This window comes from Lepisma saccharinum, chromosome 21 (genome assembly GCF_977018435.1).
Source record: "Lepisma saccharinum chromosome 21, izLepSacc3.1, whole genome shotgun sequence".
Classification (NCBI taxonomy): domain Eukaryota; kingdom Metazoa; phylum Arthropoda; class Insecta; order Zygentoma; family Lepismatidae; genus Lepisma; species Lepisma saccharinum.
In genome coordinates this window covers 41,295,352-41,313,135 of record NC_139249.1, presented here as the reverse complement: position 1 = coordinate 41,313,135, position 17,784 = coordinate 41,295,352, and the positions used below count along the sequence as shown (strand labels likewise).

The following is a 17,784-nucleotide window of genomic DNA, read 5'->3' as shown; positions in this document are numbered from 1 at the left end:
ATAACATGTATAACTTTCACGTACAACATATGTTTCACACATATGCAACATGGAGCGACGAAAATACATACGCAACATGCTAACGGTAATGCTACGTATTGAAAGTTCATATACAACATATATTATTTAAATACATTACACTAAAGAAAGTATCCATATTGCGAGCGAAGCGAGCAAGAAAATTCATAGATCAAATTTTTTGCAAACTGAAAACAATATTGATTTAACAGGGCGCAAAAAAATTTACCTGACGCTATGGCATTTGCTCTTTTAGAACTTCTTTCACTTAGATCGTTCGGCGCCCAGGGTCGACTCGCGCCGCTTTCTAGCCACGTCTCTCAACTTGGAGCGAAGTGAGCAAGAAAATTTTACGAAATGTGTTTCTATTTCGATAAAATTTGAAATCGAGGGGTACATTGCCCCTCTGTACCCCCCTGCAGATGCCCTTGGCCGTCAATGTTTGCGCCCCCTTGCCCCCTAGAATTGACTTCCGTCCAGCGTTAGGGGGCAATGCCCCCCTGTGGTTGCGCCACTGACTACCAATTGTCTTGTGAGGAAAATGCGAATATAAAGATTTAAATTAAAGAATACTGGCCGATTTTTCAAAACGGTAGCAACACGATACATGCAAGTAGCGCTACGGGGATTTCTCGTATATACTGTAGAAATATTCCCGTAGTTGATGCTAAGCAAATTGTGAGAATATGCGACGCTAAATAACAGAGTAAATGAACAAATACAAGGAAGGCAAGCAATCGCTTGGGTAAGCAGGTATCTTTGTCCTTCCCGCATGATCGACGATTTTTCAAGGACACAGCAATCATTAATTCTAATGCATTAATTCTAATGCCCGATAGTAAATGCTGACACTGTTATATCTTTTTTTTTAATGTTTTTCTTAAGGGGAAGTAGCATGTATGCACATGCTACGGTGACCAATGAAAGGCTAGATTTCGGTTATTAGGAACGGGGTGAAGTAATGGTTCGTATCGAAAGTGTATCTCTGCATTTCTAATTTAAACCCCTTTTGTACTTTCATGGTCTTTATAATTCCAATAGCTTTCATCGATGGATGTAAGTTCCAAACGATGTCTCAACGGGGTAAACGTTATTAAGAAAAGATGTTCCCTTTGTTATCCTCTAGCCCGTCAGGCCGCGGAGAATGGAATCAATTATACCGGGCCGCGAGAAGCTTTCCTGACGCATTGTTTACGCAGCAATTTTTATTGAGTTTTAAAAAAAAGAATTTACCGGAACTCGGACTCAAGAAGGTTGAGAACCTTCTTCACAACTTCCTATTGAAACATTTTTATTGGAGTTGTACATCGCTGTAGAGTTAGGTAACACACATAACGTAATGCAAGGAGGACAGTATTTTGGGATATTTTAGTACTTTTTTTATTTCTGGTGACTGTACATGAACAACTGGTTTCCATTTACTGCCGAGAATTTATCATCAGCTTGCAAGAGATTCTTTTCCTGTGTTTCTATGCTTCTCGAGTCTCGAATTTGCAAGTCCCTGTACCTTGTAATCAGGCACGTATTTAGAAATTTATTTCGGGGGGGGGGGGGGTCCGAACCAAATGTGTCACTAATAATAATAAATAATATAAACGTTTAAATTAAAATAATTATATTATTATAGTAAATTAAACTAATAAATATTAAATTAATAGTACATATTCTAGATAAAAATCGGTGTAAGAATAGAGATATAAAAGCATGTATTCATTATCTAGCGTACGTGTAGTTAAGATAACTAAAATTTGTATAAAGGCAACTGACCTGGCAAGGAAATCAGTGCCAAATAGATAAAGAATTGAATATTTATTAAATAACAAAAATAATGTTAGATCCAGCTGACGAAAATTAAAGTCAGATTAATATCATTGATACTTCCATTCAAAGTTTCGGCGGAAATAACCTTCGATTATACATCAAATGCTAAATATGTATATTTTAATTTCTTAATGGCTTCGAACCTAAATATGTCACTGACAGTGCGGTAGGATAGTTTAATGTCAAGCGTCTCCCAATAAAATAATTATGTTGGTGTTATGGAACAAAAGAGTCATTGTACTACAGGGTGGCCCAAAAAGTCACTTAACACCCTCGGTACAAGGCCACTGCAGCGCGCAACATGGATATGGTGATGACCAATCGTTATCAGGCCAAGGAGAACCACATTGCTGCCACCCGCACAGTCGGCGGCCATCTTAATGTCCGCCATCTTGAATTCAACTTCAGAATTTTAAATGCGAAGGGGGTGATATGATATATCAAATGAGGCTAGAATTTCACGAGAAATGCAATGGTGAAGGTTTTTTCGACGTATCTTTAACCAGTAAAAAGTTATGACTGAATTCTTGTACCAATTTGCTCCTTTTCGAGGTGTTAGAAAAATGCCTTAAAATTTGATTAGCTCATCGGTAATGCATCGAGATCAAAGTGATGTCTAGGGAGATAAGTTCGCATGCCATTGCACACGATTTTAATCGGATACATCCACGAAGAGCTGCGCATTATGAATGGTTGTCGCGAACAATTTACAGCGTGACGCTTCCATTGAATTAAAAGTCCTGCACAGTAAGGCTAATGTTTATGTTCATAAGGAAGTTCATAAACAGAATATGCGACCCTTGTCATCTGATAACTAACTTTGGACAGAAACTGCTTCACAACGTTCCCACAGTGTTCTAGTGTTCCTCCCTATTGAAAATAAAAATCTGTAAAAAGTACCTTCTTCCATAAGCAAGGATGAAAAAACCTGTTTATTTAACAAATCCAAGTAGCCCTAAGCATTTAAGGTTCCGTTGATAAAAAATTGACTAACCAATCGCGTTCCACACAGCACGACACACCATTAACTTACCAGCACTAACCATTCAGCTTTGATCTGTTGAAAATGAGTTATCAGATAAAAAGGATTGAATGTTAAGTGACTTTTTGAGCCACCCTGTACGTTAGCTATTGTTTAGACACACATACATCAAATTAATGTTAAATAAAGGAATTGTAAATACTAAATATTTACTGTCTAAAAGAAATTGAAACAAATAACCCTCGACTATACGAGAAATGTTTAACAATGCATATTTTAATTATTTAATTTTTGTACTTGGTACTGTCTTTCTGGGGGGGGGGGGCAGGGACCCCTAAATACGTGTTTGCTTGTAATCAATAGGTCCAGGGTACGATTCCTGGTGAAGGCACATTACACGCAGGTTCGGATTCCACTCAAAACGTTAATCCCGATTTGCTCACTTGAGTGTACTTGACACAGGCCCCTCACTCCCAAACAAAATGCAAGTTACATCGACAGGCGGAAGGCAGGTTTTGAAGACCCAAGCTTTTTTCGAGAAAGGTTAGGAGTTTGACGTGAACATCAGGAAAGATTACCGTGCTTTCCGCAGGGGGAGGGTGGAATAAGTGTAAAACTTAACCTTTAAACAGCCAATGGGTCATATATGACCCATAGAATGTATAGGCGAAAAGAGCCAATGGGTCATATATGACCCATGGTGCCGATTACAACATTCACGTGCTTTTAGGACCTTCATACTTGTATGTGAGGTTGTAAACGCTGACAGATGTTGAGATAAGACTTTGAAATGTCATGTGGATGAAAACCCACCCCTCCCCCCTTTCTCTAATATTCAAATTAGCTATTTTTAGCCAAAATGCAGGATTGTACATATTGCATCATATTTCAGCCTGTATGAGAACTAAAGACTTGAAATAAGTTTCACTTTGTTGCAAAAGGTCTACTCTTTGAAAACAATGCAAAAGATTGCCGAGCTAATCCACCTAACCAAACTGAAAATTGCCGGCGGCATATCCGTACATGTGCATTATGTGTCATTTTTCATGCTTTGTAAAAAAATTTCATTTACACTTCCCGTTACATCTGGCAACACCGCGTGGACACTAATGAAATCCAATCATTCTTCCCCGATTTAAATATATATGCATGAACAAGGCTTCAATTTGGTATAAGGATTATATGTGTTCCACTTCCGGTTCAAAAGTTGTAGCCTCCTCGATGGCGCAGTGGTAGCGTCGTTGCCTTGTAAGCAAGGGGTCCCGGGTTCGATACCCGGTGGAGGCACATAGTGGTTCGGATCCCACTTTAAACTGTAGGTCCAGTCCCGATTAGCCTTTCTGTACATAAAGTGGACTTAAAACTACAAATCAATCAATCAAAAAATCAAAAGTTGTGCCATCCCAACTCCGGGTTGCGTTGTAAATGGAACACCCGATATTATAATTGCTTAGATTATGTATGTTAATCATGAGCGTGCAGCAAGGCCAGGAGTGGTGGCACACAGCATAACTTTTAAAAATTAATTCTTTAACTTTTGGTTTCTCATTATTTCTTCCTGGTTGCCTCAACAGAATATCAACCTGCAAGCCTCCAAGGTTCGTCCTTTTCCGATATGGGACCATCAACACCTGTTTACAAGACATCTGCGTAGTATCACCACCCTGGCAATGCCATCAGAAACCCGAAAAATTCCCCGGCGACCTTCAAGTTCAAGGATCCAATGAGAGGGGATGTTGTGTGGAGACAAAGTTTGATTTCCAACCCGTAATGGCTGGAAGAAAGCAGAGTGTGCCATAGGTCAGCCTGCTAATGTCCTCAGTGTTGCGAACTGCACGATTAAGTGCCCAAGTGTACTGTATACTGTCAGCGATGTAGCATGTCCACCAAGCTAGTTTAAATTTATATTCATAAATAAACTATAAAGTTTCAAAACACAGGAGAAACACAAATATATGATTGCTAACATACGGATGATATATTCTATGTGAAGATAAACCATGCGCGTTCACTTCGGTACAACAAGGCCAGCAGTGGTGGCACACAGCATAACTGTTACAAATTAATTCTTTAACTTTTGTTTTTTTTATTATTTCTTTCGGGTTGCCTCAATCTGCAAGCCTCCAAGGTTCGTCTTTTTCGGGTATAGGGCCATCACCACCCTCTCGCGGCGAGGTGACAAAACATGTCCGTCGGATCAGGGAGACCTTGACGGATTCAATGGGACTTTAAGCTATGTAAGGGGAAATTTGGTTTCCAAATGGGCAAGCGCTGAATGAAAGCCAGAGTGCCATCGTTTCACTCGGTTGATGGCCCCAGTGTTACGATCTTCACGATAAGTGTCCAAGTGCGCTGTATACTGTCAGCGATGTAGCATATCCACCAAGCTAGTTAAAATTTATATTCACAAATAAATTATAAAGTTTTAAAACACAGGAGAAACACAAAAATATGATTGCTGACGTACGGATGACATATTCTATGTGAAGATAATCGTTTCCGAGCGTTCGGTCTATTAAGACAGTTAACATGTCCATGGACACATCCGCCAAATAGAGTTGGTAAAACTCGCTGGCCGCGGTCACACTTTTTCAAGCGCTTTGCGAGGTGAAAAGTTATGGCTTCTCAGGCGGGTGAATTTCTATTTGTTTGCTTCAAAAACTTTAGTGTTGACATTGTTTACTATTTATTATGGAAAGAACTAAGTAGTGCCAAAGTGAATTTGTGAATATTGCAATGTGTGAAAATCTTGAAAATTGTTTCAATCATCCGCGATCGTCTGTTGCATTAAATACGTTTGACAACAGACCAACTGAAATTCGAAAAAATGAACAACTGCACCAGGACATTCATCTTTCCCTTAGACGTTATAGAAACAGTATCAGGTAGAGTGCTATTTTTTTCATTATAACCTATCATGTATAAGCAATGAATTATTGGTTTTCTTAATTTTTCGGGATCTTCTCCCCCAACGGAAAATGTCACCGCACGCCACTGATGTTAATGCATTGAAATTCAGCAAGTTTTCCAGCTTAAATACGTTCATCTTTACGCATATATACGTCGTCACAAATTTCATGAAAATAATATGATATCTCGTGTAGCTAAATAACTTTGTGAAACTAAAAGAAGTTCACCTAATGTCGTATCAAGTAAACCACTAGCCTTTCACTTTCATTAATTGACTCGCCTTTTATCTACCCAACTTGGACTGCTTGAAAATATCCGCATTGCGGCATCGATTTTGAAATTTGTGTGTATGTTCAAGCTTCTGATCAGTGCTAAAATACAGTGAAGTGTAATATTACAATATCTTTACGACCACAACTTACTATGACTTCGATTCAATGGTACTTCTGCTCAAAAGTGTAGTACAGTGGGATCCATGAGTATTACCTCGCAAATTGTCCATCACCATGTTCGTGCACTTTATTTGACGCAATAAGAGCTTCAAGAATTAAAAGAAAACTCAAAACAAGCTGTTGATAAGTTCTGCACTGGGATACATAAAAATCCATCGCTTAAAAACACATAGGATGTAAGAGAAAAAATAATGAAAATGGTCATGGACAATTTGCACGGTAATACTCATGGATCCCACTGTACATCGCAGACCTTTGACCAAAACTGCCATATACCCGGCGGTAAGGGTCACGAAGAAGAAGAAGAAGAGAGGAACGCGCATGCGTATTTTATGGAAAGTCTTCCAACTTTAAGAATCATGTATCCATTTGTTCTTGAGATATTCTTGATTTTTCATTGTTTTGCGACAATTGTGAGATGCCGGTTTACATGGCCATGTTCTAGAAGAAAGCAACATCATTTTGGTATGAATTATTAGTATTTTGTTCTTTTAATTTGTTATATACGTACTTCAAGTTTTGTTTCGTAGATTAGCCACTATCTTAAGGCTGACGTTTTGTTTTGTACATCGAATTGAACTTCTTACCTACATTGTGTGTATGTCATTTCAGAGGTATTTTTGTAGATTATGTAGTTGTTACATGAAAGATTCTTGTCCTTGTGCATAAGAACACATTACGAACGCAAATACTTTTACACCATATTGTTCAAAATACGTCTCGGATCAGAAAAAGACGTACATTTGCTGCCCTGTTATTGGTAGGTAGGCATTTTCAGGGCCGGCTCTACCGTACGACCGACACGTGCATTTGCACGGGGCCGCAAGCTCAAGGGGGCGGCAAAATGTATAAAAAAATGGAAGCTGCATTATTTGAGGCAGTTTGGTATTCTTGGGGCGGAGAAAATTCAAATTAAATCCATTTGCATATGCAATATAAAGCAGAAACGGATAAGAAAGGCACAAGCCTTTTCTTCCACTTAACCATCTCTACTTTACATTTTATAAATTGATTTTTATAGCTAACTAAATATATAAAATCTAAAGACATTAAGATACCAAGAAATGAAATATATAAAAACTAAGAACATTAAGATACCAAAAAAAGAAAAATACAAGAAAAAAGAAAAGAAGAAGACGCAAAAAACATAAAAAAAAATAAAAGCAAAAATACATACACACTAAGTAAAAAAAATACACGTAAAACATAAACACACACACCACAAACATAGTCAAATTACAGAAAAAGTCGGTGGGTGTTGGTCCTACAAATTTACACGAAGGTTTAATTTTATTTCCATTTTTTCAGTACTGGTAAGTTGACTCCAGAAGATGATTTGTTAATTTTGATTTGAATTGGCCGAGAGAAGACGAGTTTCTTATGTCATTGGGGAGGTCGTTCCACGCTCAGGTAGCAGTGACCGTTAAGGAATTTCCATAAAACGTTGTCTTGTGGGAGGGGATGACCAGCAGAGAGTTGTCTCTCGAACGGGTGGCAAAGGTGTGTGCTGCAGTTAGGGGTTGAAAACGAGAAAGTAGGTAGACGGCTCTCGTGAGTTTACTATTTTGTAGAGCGCTGTAAGAGCGTGAAAGCGGCGGCGAGTGGAAAGGTCGAACCAGCCTAGGTCCTTGAAAGCCGGGGTCAGGTGGTCAAAATATTTGATATTATAAATGTAGCGCGCACATGCATTTTGTATTCGCTGTAGACGTCTTGCTAGTTCACCGTTGAGGTCAATATATGTCAAGTCGCAGTAATCTATTTTGAGACATAACTAACGACTCCACGGAGGTTTTCTTTACTTCTTGTGGTAAAATATTTTTAAGGCTGTACAGCGAGTGTAATGCTTCGTAGAATTTTTTGCATATGGCCTTCACATGGTCACTCCAAGTGAGGTTTTCGTCCACGACGACTCCCAGGTCTTTGACCGAAACCGACAACGAAATGGGGTTTCCTTCGACAAGAATGTCAGATATGGAGGACTTCTCTGTTGTGGAATAAGCTGACGTGAGCCAATTAAAATACATTTCATTTTCTCAGCATTTACTCGCAGGCCGTTTGCCTGAGACCACTTGCAGACGTTCATAATATCAGCGTTTAGGGCTTTGATGGCCATATTGATGCTTGTTTTAAGGAACGACAAATAACATTGGACGTCATCAGCGTACAGATGGTAGTTTGTTGATTGAAAGTTTCCAGATATATCATTTACGTACAAGGAGAACAGCAGCGGAGACAGAACGCTACCTTGGGGTACACCGCAATTCGTCGGCAGCCTCGACGACTTATTGTCAGAAACGGATGTGCGTTGCTGTCTGGCTGCTAAATATGAGCGAGTCCAGTCAACAACGGGTTGGGAAAAGTTGAAATAAGATGACAATTTTGCGAGAAGGATATCGTGGTCTACGGTTTGGAAGGCTTTGCTGTAATCGAGGAGAACTAGCATTGTCAAATATATCTTATCCATCGCCGACCTTACATCTTCCACCACTTTAATGAGCGCTGTGCTGGTGCTGTGATGTGGGCGGAAACCGGACTGGAAGGGGTTTAACAATTTTTTCGATTGCACATAGTTAAAAATTTGCTCGTGAACGATGTTTTCAAATACTTTTGACAAAGTTGGGAGAATACTGATCTGTCTGTCGAAAATCTTCAGCGCTTACTGGGTTGGTGATTTTAGGCAGGGGGCGTATGTGAGCGAGTTTCCAAATGCTTGGGAATATGCCAGTGTACAGGGATATGTTGAAAATATCTGCAATTGTGGGTGAGATGTGGGTAGCGATATATTTTAACATGTTAATAGAAATTTCGTCCAATTTGCATTGGATTTGATTTTATTAATTATAGTTTGGACCTTTGCATGCGTTATAAAAGAGAAATTGAAACTATTGTTGTTGTTGCTTTTATGAACACTTATGGAGTCGATTGTACGTTTCTTAATTTCAGGATTTATACCTAATACGTTTTGGAACTGGCCATGTAGTTCTTCTGTGGAGATGCCAACAATTTCATTACTATCATATTTTTTCCCAACGCCGAACATTTTAAGTTTATTCCACAGCAATTTCGGCTGCGATCTGTAGTTTAATAGTTGTCCCGCAAAGCAAAACTTTCTCCTTCGTATTTCTTGCTTGCACCGATTCCGAAGAATGCGGTATTCTTCGAAATAATCATGTACTGATTGCATGTTTGCTTTGAGTGCAGACTTATACAGCCTGTAAGCTGCATCCCTGCGGGACATCAGCTGCAGAATCTCGGGGGTAATCCACGGGCTGTGAGGTCTCGAAACTCTCTTTCTTTTCACGGGCGCGTGCTTGTTGTAAATATGAAGGATGAGTGAGTTTAAGAGATTCACTTTCTCGTCAACTGTTTGAAAAGAGGACACGAGGTGCCATGGCATGTTTCCTGCTTCAATATTCAGGGCTCGAATATCAAGCCGTTTAAAATCTCTGAAGGAGATTACTTTTTGTTTATATTTATATGTTTTCAGAGAATAGGACAGAAAAATAAGATCGTGCTTCGATATGCCTGGGACTGGAAATTGTCCGAAATTTAGAATTTTTAGTGGGTTGGTTGTTAATATATGGTCAATAAGCGTTTCGCTTTGATGAGAACGATGTGTGGCTTTTAACGAACAGGCTGATAGGTTGAGAGACGATATTGTCTCTTTGTAATTCCGTACTTCCGGTTTGGAGGTCAAGAGGTCGACGTTTACGTCACCCAGGATAATACAATGTTCGTATATCGGTAAAAAATTAGATATTTCTTTTTCGAAATTTTCAAAATCAGTTTTCGGGGGTCGATACACTCCGCTGAGGAGGATTTTTTGGTTGTTTACATTTAGCTCAAGGATCAAATATTCCGAACTACTCGAGTATTCTCCTTGCGTTGTCCTCTTACAAAAGAAGCTATTATTGTTTTGTCTGTGAAAATGGTAAGCAATGTATACTGTGCGTGTGCGGTGCCAAGTTACAACGCTATCTATTGTTTGATCGCGCGTCAGTCCGCCAGTCCTCCGCAGGGACTGCAGTTGAAACCTACTTTCAGTTTCAGTTTCAGTTCGGCTCGGAATGAAACATTGCGGTTCACTTTCAGTTCTCGAACTGAAACTGGAATGAAACCGGAGTATATATGTCCGAACCAGAACTGGAATGATCTGATGTTTTACATCCAGTTCGGCACGGAATGAAACCATTCGGTTCATTTTCAGTTCTCGAACTGAAACTGGAATGGAACCGGAATATATATGTCCGAACCGTAACTGGAATGATCTGAGGTTATAGTTTCAGTTCGACCCGGAATGAAACCTTTCGGTTCACTTTCAGTTCTTGAACTGAAACTGGAATGAAACCAGAATATATCTATCCGAACCGTAACTGAAATACTCTGGGGTTTTAGTTTCAGTTCGGCCCAGAATGAAACCTTTCGGTTCACTTTCAGTTCTCCAACTGAAACTGGAATGAAACCGGAGTATATATGTCCGAACCACAACTGTAATGATATGAGGTTATAGTTTCAGTTCGGCCCGGAATGAAACCTTTCGGTTCACTTTCAGTTCTCGAACTGAAACTGGAATGAAACCGGAGCATATCTATCCGAACCGTAAATGGATGGTCTGAACTTTCACTTCCAGTTTGGCCCGGAATGAAAGTTTTCAGTTTTCAACATACTTGTTCACACATAAACACATGTGCAGATGTAATAAACAAGTTCTTATGGGTTGGCAACTATGGCAGGTTCCAGCTTTGTTGTTATTTGTTTTTTTACAATAGAGGATAAGGAAACTCTTGTTCTTTTTTAATTTCTGAAAGTAGCGTATGACATCAAAGTACAGTAACCAAATTGTAGTTAAACAAATACATTTATGAAAGTAACGTATGTCATCACAGTACAGCAACCTAATTGTAGTTAATAAAACAGATACAATTCTATGTGAGCTGTGGCTAGCTTCATAAGTGTGTCCATTTTCGCGCAAAACTACATCAATAAGATTAATACACATTAGATTTTCCTATGGCAGCAAATTTTCCAATTCATGGAAAATGGCATTTACTCTTTTGTATTACTCTTTTGTATGCAATTACATAATTTTGTTTGGTTTTCTGAATTCCTGAAAATAGAAAATTAAAATAAAATAGTGTATGAACTGTTAATTTATGAAAAACGCAATAAGCATCTATCTTCGATGGATATTTTCACACCTACAAATAACCATGGATTAAAGAAAAATCACTTAAAAATATGCTTCACAAACTTTGGTTGATTGTAAATGATACATGTCATAATTTTGTAGTACGAGTTCCTCCTCCTCGTATGTAACCTCGTATTTGCACTTTAACAGCTATTATTTAAATTTTGAATAAAAAAGGAAATTAGGTCATACATAAATCTTACAATGTTAATCTTTTAAATGTCTTTCCAAACGAGAATTATGAAAAACGACAGCAAACATGTGTGCATTAAAAACAATGACTATTGACCTTCCTCCTCGACGAACTCGTAAACACTACTGGAGCTAATAGAGGAACTGAAAGAATTTTCATCTTGGTTTAAGGCTGGCAAGTGCTGATCAGAACGCTTTTGGAATAAAGCATTCGTCCGCAAGACCATGAGATCATCAAGTGTTGGAGAGGAAAGGTTGTACCTCAAATCTGACATTACAAACTTCACACTTGAGAACAACCGCTCCACGCTTACCTGGGTGGCTGGTGCAGCCAAAACCACCGGTGTCGGGAAAAATGCGTCCGGGAAAAGTGCGCTCTCGCAATAAAAGTGGGGAAAATGCGCCCTCTCAAGAGTAACCACAAGGAAAAGTGGGGAAAATGCGCATTGCACTTGCCTTCCCCAGTTACCCATTGAAAGAAAATGTATTGTGGTTTAAGCCGACAGTGTATCGATCAAACTTCTTTCGTGACCGCAGAACCAATGACCACCACTCTTGGACAATGCCGATATGAGAATTGTTTCTTGAATTGCGCTGCAGCTGTGGTGAAAAACACGATTCCAATGTGGATTTGATTAATATCTTGTATGAACAGGGTTATTTATAGTACCTGGATTTAAACAGTTTGATGGCATCGCAATCGGGTAGGAGGCCACGTGATTGGTTGGGAACGGGCATGCAATGCGATGTAAGGCACTGTTGGAAAATACATACTTCCTGTTCCCTTCCTACAGGTGCTGACGCAACAGAAACTGGACCGGACGGACGTAGTGACTAGTGAGTCACCTACTGACTATTTGAATCAACAATGTTATTTTTTTATGTTGTAACAATATTATATTTATTTTGTTATAATTGAAATCTGGGCTATAAAATATGAAAAATGACACCAAACACGACCAAGATATACGAATTACAAACATATTGCCACTCAAAAGTAATAACTACGTATCCATATTATTATGTAGCGTATTGGAAGCAATGAGTTCGTGTTTGGTGTCATTTTTTACACTTATATCATACAATGTTTAGGTATATAAAATATTGAGAATTCAGGGGTACACAGAAATATTCAATTATGTCAAGGGGGACTCTCAGGCAAAAAAATTGAGAAACACTGCCTTAATGGCATTTCGGATTTTATCTATTTCCAAACATTCGGATCTGGCAGCCCCCAAAATACCAAATTGTTCACTACGAAGTTTTATTCCGAAACAAAACTTAAACTGAAAGTACAAGGAGGGTTATGGTGCACCAGAATGTAGCGAAACATTTCAGTTCAGGTTCGGGTGCGAACCGAAAGTGTTCACAATGAAGTTTCATTCCGGAACTGAACTGAAACTGAAAGTACACGGAGGGTTATGGTGCACCACAATGTAGCGAAACATTTCAGTTCAGGTTCGGGTGCGAACCAAAAGTGTTCACAATGAAGTTTCATTCCGGAACTGAACTGAAACTGAAAGTACACGGAGGGTTATGGTGCACCAGAATGTAGCGAAACATTTCAGTTCAGGTTCGGGTGCGAACCGAAAGTGTTCACAGTGAGGTTTCATTCCGGAACTGAACTGAAACTGAAAGTACACGGAGGGTTATGGTGCACCGGAATATAGCGAAACATTTCAGTTCAGGTTCGGGTGCGAACCAAAAGTGTTCACAATGAGGTTTCATTCCGGAACTGAACTGAAACTGAAAGTACACGGAGGGTTATGGTGCACCGGAATATAGCGAAACATTTCAGTTCAGGTTCGAGTGCGAACTATAAGTCGAACTGGAGCATGTTTCAGTTCGAGTTCAAATTCGGTTCGCAGTCCCTGGTCCTCCGTCCCCGCCCTCTGTTATCGAGGTTTGAGTTAAACTGACGTGTCGCATCCGGTAGTCGTAAATAGAGCTTCATTGTTCTTTGACGTGTTGATCGCGAAAGGTGGTAATGATAGGTATTGCCGAATCTCGCAAGACGCAATAGTAAGTACGAATATCCGCTGTTTTTGTCGTTGCTGTTTGCACCTCATTTACGATCTTGACGGTGTAACGATAGTGCAGTTAGTGTATGTCATGTGTGAGAAAGTGCGCGCGTTTGAGTGTGACAATGTATTGAGAGACTTGTGTATTTGTGCTGTCATTAAAACAATTGGTTTGTCAAGTCGTCGTAAGAGATTCAAAATTATTTTATTTGTTGCTCTAGATTTGCGAGAATGGTTTCGCTCCAAATGTAGCCGTAGCTTTGAGAATACTTCTTACTCTGCCGGTAACAGTTGTAAGTGGTGAACGTAGTTTTTCGAAAATGAAGCTTATTAAAAATTATTTACGTTCCACAATGGGCGAATCGCGGTTAGAAGGACTTGCCATGATCTCAATTGAACATAAAGTTGGTAAAAAATTAGACTATGGTTCTGTTATTCCCGACTTTGAAAATAGAAAAGCTAGAAAAGTTCATTTGTAATCTTTCCAATTTAAGGGGGGAAATGGTACAAAGTGAATAGTGTAATCATGAAGAAATCATGGTTAACGAGGCGTACATAATTGTACATGCATAGTTTATTGTAAATAGTGATGAAATGAAGATATGTTGCTTCATGTAAAACGTTCTGCAAAATGTGCATAATTATGTACAGTATAAATAGTCATGAAGAAATAGTGAAACAAAACAGAAGAGCTGAGAGTTCTGCACGTCAGCAGAAACTATGGTGAGTAAATGCAAAAGATACTTTATTATTCTATATATTACTTTCTAATTTATGAATAACTCATCTTCTCACATTATGTATTCTTTCATTTTATTATGTTAAAAAATGGTTATACTATGTGAAATTGCCACGGATAACAAACTTAGTTGTTCATACATTACGTTTTCTTAGGACATATTTTGGGGGGAGACAGCAAGAAGTAAAATTGCACGGGGCTGCAAAATTCCTAGGGCCGGGGCCTTTCAAATATAGGTCACCGTTGTCTTTCACAGTTTATATAGCTCTCCGAAGATCTGCTGCGTTACGTCTGGTTTAGTTTGGTTCTACAATGAGGTATCATTCCCTTATTTAAGTTCCCTTGTACAGTTTAAGGTTACAAGAAGTGTGCTGTAGTGAATCCGAAATGTGCGCACGAGAAGTCAATCTTATTTCTTGATTTGGAAATTGCTTGAAAGCAATGGGCAAGCATTCGGATTTGTGAAAACGTCTTTTCTTTCTGGTTTTCGCTGCCATTGTACGTACTATAATGTATTGCAAGCGATTGGCAACACTAATTGAATACATCCTAGTGAGTGTAATTAACGAATGAAATGTACATCGTAAGTAGCCTCTTGACATGAACATACTGCAAACGCATTGTCTTATTTGTGTACGAAAGAAGGGGCACGTTAGTTTCTGCAATTATCATTGTGAACGAAACGGTGTGATATGTCATTTTCACGCCTTTTTGAAATGGTGCGAGCTAACTCGGAAGACATGAATTATGTACGATTTATTTTACAACCAAGTGCATCGTGTGAGTGCATTGGTGTGAAGGCAACCCGTTTCCGTATAAAGCTGCTCAACTCGTGGATTTAACAAGCTAAAGTTTACGCTGCTTCCCTTTTCAAACATAACGCCAGGCGTCAGCACTGGAAATTGCTATCTCTTACCGAGACTAATTGATTGGCTTATCTTGAAGTGTATATACTGTACCCCGTGCTTCTGTTTTGACGTAAAAGTAAATGTTTCTCTGTCGTGGATGAGCTGTTATAATATGCAAGTTTTACGCCCGGGAAAAAAAGCGATAAATATGTTTTTTTCTGGAGTTAAAAGTGTAACTCTCCGAGCAAGCCTTAATTGAGACATTTAAATTGCACTAAGTAGATGTTTATTGCTAATATTTTCTTCTCTGCGCTCTTAATTGCAAGCCTATTGTTCTTCGGAGTGCTCGAGGTGCAACTTTTCCAGCTTGAAAACGGCTGAAATTGCCCGGTGCAGATCTCTGCAAAGATGGCGATTACTCTTCAGTGGAGTTTGCTTTTGTGCCAGAGTTCGCGTGTTCAGTTCTGAACTGCTTCAGTAATTGCAGTGATCTTCAAGGAGATGGTACTCAAAGTCGAGAGGTAATAAGGGAGGAAGGCTATGGAAGGAGACCATGTATTGGAAGAGTTAGGTATAATTATGTTGTCCTCTTGCATCTTCTGATAGGTTAGCTTTTGTTAAGTGTCTGTACACGATTGAAGAAAAATTTAAAAGGAGCAGTCAACACAATGAATTACTCCATTCAGTGCCGGACCTAGAAGCCTCGAACCCCCGCAGTGCGGGGGGGGGGGGGGTGGTGGAGACAAGTAAACTTTTAGGGGGCCCTCAGCCATTGACATACTAGAGGGTACACGTATGTAAAAAATTAACGTAGTTACTCAAGGGTACAGAACCGAATACAATATATATATGTAAGAGTAAAGTCAAAGTTCCCCTTTCATATAGCACCGTGCCATGATGTGATCAGCACCACGCTCCCGCCGCCTTTACCACCAATCTTGTACTATTTGATTTGAGGGGCGGAGTTTGAGCTTTTGCTTTGGGGGGGCAGACTCTGGGAGAAGCATATGATGTATACCTGAGGATTGTTGAATATCCCCTAGCTTATAAGGGGTCCGGAGACCTTCCTCCGGAAATTAAAGAGCAACAACATAAAAACACTGAGTTCTAGGCCTTTTAGATTTGAAAACATTAAATTTCCTTGCTTAAGTAAACAAATATTAATTAGTATATTGGTTGTCAGTTTTAAAATAAGCAAAACAGTACGATTATTGCATTTTGCATTTCATTAAGTTTTTATTGATACAATACTCGTATTACTTTTAAAAAGTTACGGTACAATAGTAAGCTTCAGAAATTTTAGAAAAATTAAATTGAAAAGTTCTTTTGATGCCTCAGCAGTAATTGTTGACTCAACACAAAGTCATTTTACGTTTTTTTTTCTTCAAAAAGTACACATCAATCAAATCGTCTAAGACCCGCTATTGCGGCGCAATTACCGCACATGGCATCATACCAAATGTCAAGATTTGCGATATGGCTTCATAACAAAATTGCAGTAATTGAACTTAATCATGTGTTATTTTTTTAGTCTCTTTTAAGTTGGGGGGCAGGCCCCCCTGGCCCCTCCAGAACTCCGCCTATGTCTGGAGCCGATTTAGGCGGGGAGAAAGCAGAAAAAATCCGACGACCCACTCCGGGTTTCCAGCGTGGCAGTCAGACTAGAATTTCACAAGAAATGCAGTGGTGAAGGTTTCTTCAACCTGTCTGTAATCAGGAAAAGTTATGACTGCAGGATTATAACAAATGTATCATTTTCCAGGTGTGAGAAAACAGTGGCATCACATCAATCACCCCCTTCCCATTTAAAAATTTTACCCAGCCAAATTTTTACAGGTGTCTTAAGGAACTTTTGAATCGTCCTGTAGACCCTTGAATGTGACTTTGTCAACATGAGATCATATGTGTTTGTGTGTGTGTCTGTGTGTGTGTGTATGAAGGTAGGAAGGTAGAAGGGTGCCTTTGGTAATATTTTGCGGGGGCTTAGATTGTAACGGTCGGATTGACCATTACTGGTTTTGGTAATATGTTAATTAATTGCTGGCCAGCTACAAGATGTAGGATTAAGTAATATGTTTCCATGAGTGTACTTTTATGTTATTATTGCATGTAAGTGTATATGCTAATTAGATTGTGCTTTGCTGGATGTTAGATTCCCCTGCTTTTTACCTCCCCGGTTGGGGGAGCTAGCTGTCTTTCAAAAGACCGTTGCAGTGGAATTTTCCAACGCTACGGGGTCCACGTCCACGGACGTTTACCCGGCTATAAAAAAGGCCAGTGTGCTTTAGCAAAAAATCAGTTTTCCCCATTGATCGACGAAAGAGGAACGTCTCCTCAAGTTTAGTCCACTTATGGTGGCTAAACTGGATATAATAATGTAGCATCTGGTTAAGCCAGCCCCTGTTGCTGTCCCAAGTCGCCATTTAGAAAAAGTTTTGAATATGTGGTTATTTCCATATTGAATAATTTATGCCCAAAAGAAGGAGTGAAGGCGTAAGGAAACGAATTTGTAATGAACGTAATATCATTTAAGATGAGGATAGGCCCGCAGAGATAGTTATGCTAACTCTGCGGTAAAGGAAGTGCAGATGGTTATGCCATAGGTGCGCAATT

General features: G+C 39.2%; 1 protein-coding gene across 1 annotated transcript in view; it reads left to right on the top strand.

Moving 5' to 3' along the window:
* The first annotated feature begins 6,513 nt into the window (after window positions 1-6,513).
* Window positions 6,514-17,784, top strand: part of LOC146004524 (transient receptor potential cation channel subfamily A member 1-like) — a 28,918-nt gene continuing 17,647 nt past the window's right edge. Inside the window, exon 1 of the mRNA XM_083143405.1 lies at window positions 6,514-6,648. The gene's annotated coding sequence lies outside the window, so the exon portion shown is untranslated. The remainder of the gene's footprint in view (window positions 6,649-17,784) is intronic.